Source organism: Triticum dicoccoides, chromosome 5A (assembly GCF_002162155.2).
Source record: "Triticum dicoccoides isolate Atlit2015 ecotype Zavitan chromosome 5A, WEW_v2.0, whole genome shotgun sequence".
Taxonomy (NCBI): Eukaryota; Viridiplantae; Streptophyta; class Magnoliopsida; order Poales; family Poaceae; genus Triticum; species Triticum dicoccoides.
The window spans coordinates 10,928,250-10,940,538 of NC_041388.1; positions in this window are offsets into that span (position 1 = coordinate 10,928,250).

The window sequence follows — 12,289 nt, forward strand, 5'->3', positions numbered from 1 at the left end:
CTTGCCTGGTTCCACTAAGATTTGTTATTGCAAGCTATTAATTATTTTTCAGTTGTGAGCCTTGAGAAGATTATTTTTTCCTATATTGTAGCTTTAACAGTTTTCAGTGTTCCATCTTTCTAGTCTCCTATGTTGAATAGAGACATACAATTTTAAGTGTTAAATCAATTGTGTGATCTCTTTTTCTATGTTTCAAGGACTGCCCAATACAAGTAAAGCAATTTGTTCTGATCAGTCAACTGTGAGTGAATCAGGATGTTGATTAATGTGAGGGATTCACTTGCTGCTCCACTATTATAATTTGGCAGCTCAAAACTATACGTAGTATGCTTTGTGTGGAGTTTTTTCTTCAGTTTTGGCCACTATTGATGTTTAATACTTCATACAAAACACATGATAAAAAAATGACTCGATTTACTATAAAAACTACCTTTCCTGAATAATGCCATTTTTTTATTTTTACTAGCATGTTACCATTAAAATAGTGGTGAAAGTATTGCTTATTACTTAGAGTAGTATAAAAGACATTTTGGACCAAAACAAGTTTCTGGTATAGTTAGAAGACGCCTGACCCATTGCTTGAGCCTTGTATTCCAAGTTGATGAAATTCGATTTGTTAGTGACTAGCTAGCTCATTCATTTCTAAAAAGCATGCGATGACCTAGAACCCAGACATCTATGCTATCTTACTCCATGAGGCTCTACGCAGACCAACTGTAGCCAAAAACAAGACATCTATGCTATCTCACATCTAAGGTGTGCTACTGCACTACAGATTACCTGTTCTCTGGTTCAATTGTTGGTTCTATCTAATAATGCTGAGGGTTCTACTTTGGGGCTTTTTGATTCCAAGCAAACCTAGCTGATTTTTATCAAGAGGCCAAACATTCATCTAGTTTTGCTATGAACTGCTGCTAATGTATGATGTTTTCCTATGAATTTGCTATGTGGTACTGCTTATATATGCTAGAACTAATTTTGATATGGATGTGCTGATTTTGTCAAGTAGTAGTACAAGGTTGTTGCCCTCTGGATGCTACCATTGTATTTGCATAGAGGAAATATTGATGATCTATCTGTCCTGCATATTGTGCTTTGGATGTGCTTTGGCCTGATTGTTCACAGCAATATATATATACTGTGGTAATACTAGTGTAGGCTTGTATAGTTGTATAGTTTCAGATGTCTCCTGTTCTAGGTCATGGACTTTGTGCCATGGCCACATTGGTTTTCTGTTTGGCCTCAATTTGGCCTGACAAATGATGGTCTACTAGCTGGTCTACTAGCTGGCAAGATGCTTTGGCAGAAGTTCGGAATTGTTATGCAGTGTTGTGTTCAGTTTTGGCAGGAGTTCAGAACTGTTAGGCAAAGGTCATGTCTCCGACCATCGTGTCGTGATGATCTTGCTCTGTTCTTGCTCCTATTATAATTGCAGAGGATAAGAAGAACTTGCTTGCTTGTACACCAATCTCTGCTTCAACTGCTGCATTTACTTTCATGTAACAGTCTTGTACCCAATGCTTCAGTGGCAGTGCATCCTAAGCAATGGAGGCCTTTTTTCACATGCCAATGTATTTTCCATGTTGTGATGGAGGCCTTTTTTGCCTTGTCCACCCGAGAGGCCCTTGAGTTTGCTGGAATGTCGATTAACTTCCGTTCCGGCAAATTCGGGTACTCCATATGTCCTATTTTCAGGAAAGGTCATGCTGAAATTTTCCGTGAATTTTAGCATGACTTTGCTAAAAATAGGACATATGGGGTACCTGTGACTAATGCATGGGCCGGGGTATCTTAGTAGTTAATTAAGTAGGATCAAGTGCCCCGGCGTACTTGTGACTAATGCATGGCTTTTAGGGTGCCTCGGTGTCGATAAAAACCGAAATGATGAAAGCTTAGGCTTTTAGGGTGCCTCGGCGTCGAAAAACCCTCAATGATAAAAGCTTAGCTTTTAGGATGCCTCGGTGTCGACAAACCCTAAATGATGAGACCATGATCTTGTTCCTTGACAATAACCAACTTTTTGACCAAACTTTGTTCCTATTTATAGAGAAACATGGCCAACAACGATGAGGCCGGGGGTTCGGGCGGCAAGAAATTCTGGGAGATGTCCCAGGAGATGGAGGAACAACCTCATTTGTATGAGGACGCCGCCTTCCCCACCGATCCTGAGACCACTGATGGTACCGCCGAGGATGACCCCACTAATGCCACCACTGATGGTGCCACCGAGGATGCCACCACTGATGATGGCGGCGCACGCACAGATGGGAGCCAATCGAAGAGGCAACGGAAGGACCGGCGCCCGACCGTGCTCCGCACCCTCAAGGAGGAAGTTACTGAAGTGGACTCCGACGGGAATCCAACGGCGCCCGAACGAATAGTCAAGGGGTACTCGCTTCAGCTCGGGTGCATTCTCCGGAGCACCGTCTTGATCAACACCGAGAACCTGAGGCATCCTGACCGAGGGAATTTGCGCAACCTCCTCTTCACGAAGCTGCACGAACGATACAAGTTCCCCGCTGAATTTGAAAACACAAGCCTCAAAGGGAATAAAGTGAACAATGCTGCCCTCACGAAGATGAGCAAGGCCCTGTCTACTTGGAAAAGCAATGTGAAGAGAATGATCGAGAAAGGTGAGAGTTATGAGAAGATCAAGGAGAAAAATCCTTCGATCACCGAAGATGACTACAACGACTTCAAGATCAATTGCTCGAGAACCGCAAACTCCGAATCAAGTAAGTTGGGGAAAGAAATGCGGGAGCTGAACTTAGGGGAACACACACTGGGTCCCGGCGGTTACAGAGTGGCGGAGCCTATATGGGACAAGGAGGAGGCGGACCGTGCCGAGCAAGGCCTACCGCCCCTCTTCGATAAATACGGTGACAAGCAGACCAGGAACTTTGTCAGGGCCCGATACAAGAAGGACCCGAAAACAAAGGAGCTTACCACGGATCCAAAGACCAGGGCACTTGAGCTTGTTTTGGTAAGGAATACACCCCCGCGTAATTAGCTCCATATGGTTGCATTCTAATTAATGAAGCCAAATTTCTAAATGGTTCACATTCCTTCCGCAGGCGACTGAAAGCAGTAGCGCGGGGTTGACTAAGAGCAACCCTTGGGACACCACTCTAAATAGGGCATTGAATGTAATGAAGAACAAGGATAAGCTCAGTAAGCCGACGTCAGCTGGTCGTGTGGCCGGCAAAGGCTTGTCGACAGAATGGTCATCATACTATAACACTGGTGGGCGAAAGGAGAAAAAAACCAGCTCGGAAAGCCAGGCGCGCGAGGTTCAAGAACTCAGGGCACAGGTGGCGCGGATTCCGGAGATTGTCCAAGAGCAAGTGCAACAACAACTCGGAGCGACGATCACCACCATTGTGCCTACCTTGATCCAGGGGATTAGTGCGTGGATTACGGGCGACCAACAGGGGCCGCCCCTGATTCCTAGCTTCACGGCCAGCCACTCGCAGAACGCGATGGCGGGGCCATTGGTGTCTCCAGCGGAGGCGGCATTGGTGTCTCCGACGCCGGCACGGGAGCTTAATGCACCCGGGTGTACGTCGGCCGGCACCTCTGCAGCAAGCGGCCCCTCCGTCAACTGCACGCCCGCCGTTGGCGGTGCCTTGACATTAGCCGAGCTCAACGCCATCATCACGGTAACTAATTAAGCCTCTCTCGGCCGAGGACTTCATCTCCTTGCCTTTGACTGGGCATCCCTGACGCCCTACATGTTTTTGCAGGGCGCCGCCGACGTTCCGTGCACTCTCCTGCACTTCGTGAACAACGAGTTGGTCGATGTCGCCAAGGGCAAAATCGTTCAACCGGGCAACCCCTTGTTCCACGGTACCCAGATGCCACCCAACTTGTTTAGGGTTCAACTAGTTCGGGTGCTGCCAGGCTGCGACGAGTTGTTACCTCCGATTCGACCCGTCGGGGTCGACGATGATGACGTGATGACCCTTAGCGCCTGCCTGAGCTGGTCCCTGCTTTGGCCAAAGAGCCAGATTCGCTTGGGGGCGGGGGACACCACCCCAAAGACAACACCGCCAGTCATGCCGGCGCCAAGTCGGCCCCATGGCAAGACCACCGCAACGGTGCCGGACATCCCTATGCCACTGGATCCAAACATGCATATGGCACAGGATCAGAACGATGACGATGACGATACATTTGCCAACGTCGATCATTACTTTGCCGATCATGGGTACGGTGGCGACTTCATGGGGCCTCCTTCTCAAGAACCCAACCCAACAAAAGACGTGCGCGATCTAGCTGGTACCACGGAGAAGCCAAGTTGCAACAGGCGTCGTCTGTAGTTCAGCTCTCAGGAGACGCCTCCAGCTGCCGACTTCACCGAGCCTCAGATAGGCGAGGTGCGAAATATGATCAGCCCCAACACACTCAAGAAGGCGGTTTGTGAGCAGAACTCGGTCCCATTACAGGAGAAGAAGAAGGCACGCAAAAGAAAGACTAACAAGGGTGCGGGCCAGCCGGCACCGAGTACGATCCGTGCTCAAGATGGGCCACCTTCACCTGAGGATATCTCGAGGAGGGTGCATGTGGCGGGTAGGCCGATGCTACCGAGAAATATGCTCGATGCTGCAACCGGTGCTATGCGGAGTCTACATGACAGTGTTCTTTCTTTGGAGAAGCGGCGTCTCGGAGAGAAGGATGTGGCATACCCGGTTTTCGCGGCCAAGGTGCCAGAGGGCAAGGGCTTTGTGGATAACTCCATCGGGGGTACGATCGTCCTGCGGTTTGATGACATCCACGCTATGTTGAACCTTCATCCGCTGCACTACACCTTCGTTCGGCTATTTTCGCTGAGTATGGAGATGCGGATCATTCGCGACAAGACCCCGGACATCGTGATAGTCGACCCCTTCTACATGCGTGCCAAGATCTTGGGCAGCGCTGGGGAACGGCAAGTCGCGAGTTCTTACCTCGAAGGCGTCATTCTGGCAAACCAAGATAAGGATAACTTCCTCGTGCCTTACTTTCCCGAGTAAGTCCTCCCCTCAACCGCCCCGTAACATATGAATTCTTAGATTTCGATCGTTTTTCTTTTAACATTCCGTGTTTTCTGCAGTGACACACGTTGCACGCTCATCCTCCTAAGCCCCAAATATTCCATGGCCACGTATTTCGACCCAGACCGTCAGTCGAACGTAGACTACACAAATGTCAAGAAGGTTCTTGATGATGTTCTCCCCGGCTACGTCAAATCTGGAGGCACCTTCACCAGGCCTATTCGTAAGTACGGCAAGCACGTGTTCTCCCACAATACGATGTTATGCTGCGTCAAGCAGCCGCCTGGTGGTCAGAAGGGTGCCTACTACGCCATCCATCACATGCGGGCGATCGTACGGGACCATCATCAACTTCTGCTACCGAGTAGACTCAAAGATTGGGCCGCGAGCGTGTCGGCAATCCAGGACACGGACATCAGACAAGAATTCTTTTGCATCCAGTCGGAGTTTGCGGAAATCATCCATCAAGATGTCCTTCGTACCGCAGGGCAGTTCTACCTCAGAAATCAACCGTCCAACAGTGACATCGACACAATCCTACAAATGCAGGCTGACAACGCTCGTTGTTTCATGACTCCCACGATAGACGGCGGCTTCATCCACGCTCCGGTCCCTTGAGTCGAGTCGAAAGCAGTGATGCTGTGTCTAGTTCTGAAACATCGATTGGCTCATGTTTTAATTAAACTTTAATGAACTTGTAGTATGTCTCTTTGGTTTCGAGAGTCGTTCAACTTAGATGTAATCGATGCTATTAATGTCTTGCTTTTCTCTTTCGATTGTTCTGTTGCATACTTATATATTGCTTATGTATTGTCTGTGAATTGGTACTAACGTTTCGTTTGGCTACTGCATAGCGATGCCGTGGTATGTCGTGTACAAGGGTAAGGTCCCGGAGTCTACGACGACTGGGAGGAGTGTCGGAGACAGGTTCACCGATTCAGCGGTAACAGTTACAAAGGGTACGCCACTAGAGCCGAGGCCGAATCTAGATACGCCCGCTATCTAGCGGGAGAGGGAAGGGAGCGTTGGAGGAACCGGATGAAGACGAGTTTCATCGTGATGATGCTCATCGTGATGACCGCAGCTCTCTTCTATGTGATGGTAGTTTAGATGATCGATATCGACTTGTAATGTGAAGACAAACTCGCGGTCTCGAGACTTGTAATATAATGTTCTATCTTTGTTCGGTCTTTTCAATTCGAAGACTAATATGATGAATTGTATTCGGAGACTAAAATGATGAATTGTATTCAGAGACTAATCTTCTATTGTATTCGATGAATCTGTTGTTGATCTGTGCTGTCTATATTTTGTCTAATTATACATTTTGTAACCTGTGCAAAAAACAGAAAATTAAAAAAAAACCTAATATTCATACTAATGGCGCATCACATCATAGTGCGCCATTAGTATGCCAAAGGATACTAATGGCGCATCATTAAACAGTGCGCCATTAGTATGCCGAAGTTACTAATGGCGCATCATGTTGTCGTGCGCCATTAGTATGCCAAAGCACCTGGGTATACATGGCCCCCTGGGAGGCATACTAATGGCGCACTATTGTATATACTAATGGCGCATCTGAGGTGCGCCATTAGTATACCAGATACTAATGGCGCACCAGTGGTGCGCCATTAGTAAAATATACTAATGGCGTGCTACTAATGGCGCACCACTAATGCGCCATTAGTAGGCCTTTTCCTAGTAGTGTACCACCTTTGACTTCAATGTCTTCATACATTTTTAGGGGTCATCTCTGGTAGGAAAACCGAATCAATGAGGTACTTCTACCTGTGTTATCATGCACTTCTCACAAACACATTAGTCTCTCAACTAGTTTTGTCGTCAATACTCCAAAACCAACTAGGGGTGGCACTAGATGCACTTACACTAAGCACTTCTCCCATGGCAAGAACTACCAATCTAGTCGGCCAAACCAAACGGATAATTCGAAGAGACTTGCAAAGATAGCCAATCATACATAAAAGAATTCAGAGAAGATTCAAATATTATTCATAGATAGACTTGATCATAAACCCACAATTCATCGATCTCAACAAACACACCACAAAAAGAAGATTACATCGAATAGATCTCCACAAGAGAGGGGGAGAAATTTGTATTGAGATTCAAAGAGAGAGAAGAAGCCATCTAGCTACCAACTATGGACCCGAAGGTCTGAGGTAAACTACTCACACTTCATCGGAGGGGCTAGGATGATGTAGAAGCCCTCCGTGATGACGGCCCTCTTCCGGCGGAGCTCCGGAACAGGCCCCAAGATGGGATCTCGTGGATACAGAAAGTTGCGGCGGTGGAATTAGGTTTTTGGCTCCTGTTCTGATCATTTGGGGGTACGTAGGTATATATAGGAGGAAGGAGTACGTTGGTGGAGCACTGAGGGGCCCACGAGGCAGGGGGCGCGCCCTAGGGGGGGCGCCCCCCACCCTCGTGACCGCCTCTTTTGTTCCTTGGAGCGGGGTCCAAGTCTCCTGGATCACGTTCGGTGAGAATATCACATTCCCGAAGATTTTATTCCGTTTGGACTCCGTTTGATATTCTGTTTGTCCTAAACACTGAAATAGGCAAAAAACAGCAATTCTGGGTTGGGCCTTCGGTTAATAGGTTAGTCCCAAAAATAATATAAAAGTGGAAAATAAAGCCCAATATAGTCCAAAACAGTAGATAATATAGCATGGAGCAATCAAAAATTGTAGATACGTTGGAGACGTATCAGGCATCCCCAAGCTTAATTCTTGCTCGTCCTCGAGTAGGTAAATGATAAAAAGAGAATTTTTGATGCGGAGTGCTACTTGGCATAATTTCAATGCAAATCTTCTTAATTGTGGTATGAATATTCAGATTAGAAAGATTCAAGACAAAAGTTTATATTGACATAAAAATAATAATACTTCAAGCATACTAACAAAGCAATTATGTCTTCTCAAAATAACATGGCCAAAGAAAGTTATCCCTACAAAATCATATAGTCTGGCTATGCTCCATCTTCACCACACAAAGTATTTAAATCATGCACAACCCCGATGACAAGCCAAGCAATTGTTTCATACTCTTAACTTTTTCAAAACTTTTTCAATCTTCACGCAATACATGAGCGTGAGCCATGGATATAACACTATATGTGGAATAGAATGGTGGTTGTGGAGAAGACAAAAATAAGGGGAAGATAGTCTCACAGCAACTAGGTGTATCAACGGGCTATGGAGATGCCCATCAATACATATCAATGTGAGTGAGTAGGGATTGCCATGCAACGGATGCACTAGAGCTTTAAATGTATGAAAGCTCAAAAAGAAACTAAGTGGGTGTGCATCCAACTTGCTTGCTCACAAAGACCTAGGGCAATTTGAGGAAGCCCATCATTGGAATATACAAGCCAAGTTCTATAATGTAAAATTCCCACTAGTGTATGGAAGTGATAACATGAGAGACTCTCTACTATGAAGATCATGGTGCTACTTTGAAGCACAAGTGTGGTAAAAGGATAGTAGCATTGCCCCTTTTTATTTATTTTCTTTTTTGGGGGCCTTCTTTTTTTCTTTGGCCTTTCTCCTTTTTTTATTTGGGACAATTCTCTATTGAATGATGATCATCACACTTTTATTTATTTACAACTCAATGATTACAACTCGATTCTAAAACAAAGTATGACTCTATATGGATGCCTCTGGCAGTGTACCGGGATATGCAATGAATCAAGAGTGACAATTGAGGAAATTATGAACGGTGGCTTTGCCAAAAATACTATGTCAACTACATGATCATGCTAAGCAATATGACAATGATGAATGTGTCATGACGAACTAGATGGTGGAAAGTTGCATGGCACTATATCTTAGAATGGCTATGGAAATGCCATAATAGGTAGGTATGGTGGCTGTTTTCAGAAAGGTATATGGTAGGTGTATGATACCGGCGAAAGGTGCGTGGTATTAGAGAGGCTAGCAAAGGTGGAAGGGTGAGAGTGCGTATAATCCATGAACTCAACATTAGTCATAAAGAACTCATATACTTATTGCAAAAATCTAGAAGTTATCAAAGCAAAGTATTACGCGCATGCTCCTAGGGGGATAGATTGGTAGGAAAAGACCATCGCTCATCCCCGACCGCTACTCATAAGGAAGACAATCAATAAATAAATCATGCTCCGACTTCATCACATAACGGTTCACCATACGTGCATGCTACGGGAATCACAAACTTTAACACAAGTATTCTTTAAATTCACAACTACTCAACTAGCATGACTTTAATATTATCACCTCCATATCTCAAAACAATTATCATGTTTCAATCTTTTCTTAGTATTCAATACACTCAAAAGAAAGTTTCACAAATCTTGAATACCAAGCATATTATTATTAAGCAAATTACCATGCTATTAAGACTCTCAAAATAATTTAAGTGAAGCATGAGAGATCAATAGTTTCTTTAAAACAAATCCACCACCGTGCTCTAAAATATCTAAGTGAAGCACATAGAGCAAAATTATAACGCTCAAAAGATATAAGTGAAGCACATAGAGCAAAACTACATAGCTCAAAAGATATAAGTGAAGCACATAGAGCAAAACTACTTAGCTCAAAAGATATAAGTGAAGCACATAGAGCAAAACTACTTAGCTCAAAAGATATAAGTGAAGCACATAGAGTATTCTATCAAATTTTAATTCATGTATGGCTCTCTCAAAAGGTGTGTACAGCAAGGATAATTGTGGAATACTAAGACACAAAGACACAAATAATACAATACGCTCCAAGCAAAACACATATCATGTTGGTGAATAAAAATATAGCTCCAAGTAAATTACCGATGGAAGTGGACAAAAGAGGGGATGCCTTCCGGGGCATCCCCAAGCTTTGCCTTTTGGGTGTCCTTGTATTATCTTGGGGGTGCCATGGGCATCCCCAAGCTTAGGCTCTTGCCACTCCTTGTTCCATGATCCATCAAAAGAATTCACCCAAAACTTGAAAACTTCACAACACAAAACTCAAAATAGAAAACTCGTGAGCTCCGTTAGCAAAAGAAAACAAAGTACCACTTCAAGGTACTGTAATGAACTCATTCTTTATTTATATTGGTGTTAAACCTACTGTATTCCAACTTCTCTATGGATTATAAACTATTTTACTAGCCATAGATTCATCAAAATAAGCAAACAACACACGGAAAACAGAATCTGTCAAAAATAGAACAGTCTGTAGTAATCTGTAGCTAGCGCAAGATCTGGAACCCCAAAAATTCTAAAATAAATTTCTGGACGTGATGAATTTATCTATTAATCATCTTCAAAAATAATTAACTAAATATGACTCTTAAAATAAAAATGAAAGCAGTTCTCGTGAGCGCTAAAGTTTCTGTTTTTTACAGCAAGTTCAACAAGACTTTCCCCAAGTCTTCCCAACGGTTCTACTTGGCACAAACACTAATTAAACACAAAAACACAACCAAAACAGAGGCTATATAATTTATTTATTAATAAGCAGGAGCAAAAAGCAAGGAATAAAAAAAATTGGGTTGCCTCCCAACAAGCGCTATCGTTTAACGCCCCTAGCTAGGCATAAAAGCGAGGATAGATCTAGGTATTGCCATCTTTGGTAGGCAATTCTTCGATGAGGCATATGTTCCCTTAGGAATTTATTTCTTTCTAGTGATTATTAAACTTTTAGGAACAAGATCAAAAAAATTCATGTGTAGCAATTGGTTCCTTAATGATATCAAAAAGATTGGGATGAATACTTATAGATTTAAGATCCGCAGTTTCCTTAGATGATTCACCCTTATTTTTAGGAACATGCATAAGCTTGGCAATTTTAGTAGGACGACTTGGAGTATTCTTTACGGAAGAAAAAGCGGTTCCCAAGTTTGTAATGATACCCTCAAGTTTATCAATTCTAGTAGAATCTAAGTTCATTCTCTCATTAACTATGGGTTCTTTTTCCTTAATATTTTTCAAAGTCATTCCTACCTTAGATCCATATTGAGTAATTTGATTGTGGATCTTTTTATCTAGATTTTCAATTGATTCAATAGTAGCAACTTTATTTTCAATAATTTCAAGTCTTTGCATAACATGCTCCAAAGTTAACATGGTTCCATTAACCAAAAGAGGTGGTGAGCCAAATAAATTTAGCATAGCATTATAAGAATCAAAAGTATGGCTACCCAAGAAGTTCCCTCCGGTAATGGTATGGAGGATATATCTTTACCAAGGATTAACACCTACATAAAAATTGCGGAGAAGAACTAAGGTAGATTGCTTCCTGGTAGATTTTGTTTGAGCATTGCAAATTCTATACCAAGCATCTTTTAGATTTTCTCCCTCCCTTTGTTTAAAATTTAGAACTTCACTCTCGGGAGACAACGGACAAGATATAAGACTAGTCATGACGACAAGCAAACAAACTAGCACACAAGCAAACAAGAGCAAACGGGCAAAAGAGGCAAATAGAGAGGGAGGATAGAGAGAGAGAGGGCGAATAAAACAGCAAGGGTGAATTGGGGGGAGAGGAAAACGAGAGGTAAATGGAAAATAATGTAATGCGAGAGATAGGGATTGCGATGGGTACTTGGTATGTTGACTTTTTGCGTAGACTCCCCGGCAACGACGCCTGAAATCCTTCTTGCTACGTCTTGAGCTTGAGTTGGTTTTCCCCGAAGAGGAAGGGATGATGCAGCAGAGTAGCGTAAGTATTTCCCTCAGTTTTTGAGAACCAAGGTATCAATCCAGTAGGAGGCCACGCTCATGTCCCTCGTACCTGCACAAAATGATAGCTACTCGCAACCAACGCGATTAGGGGTTGTCAATCCCTTCACGGTCACTTACGAGAGTGAGATCTGATAGATATAATATTTTTGGTATTTTTGGTATAAAGATGCAAAGTAAAAAGTAAAAGCAAAGTAAAAAAGCAAAGCAAGATTAAAGTGATGGAGATTGATATGATGAGAATAGACCCGGGGGCCATAGGTTTCACTAGTGGCTTCTCTCAAGAGCATAAGTATTCTACGGTGGGTGAACAAATTACTGTTGAGCAATTGACAGAATTGAGCATAGTTATGAGAATATCTAGGCATGATCATGTATATAGGCATCACGTCCGTGACAAGTAGACCGAAACGATTCTGTATCTACTACTATTACTCCACTCATCGACCGCTATCCAGCATGCATCTAGAGTATTAAGTTAAAAATAGAGTAACACCTTAAGCAAGATGACATGATGTAGAGAGATAAATTC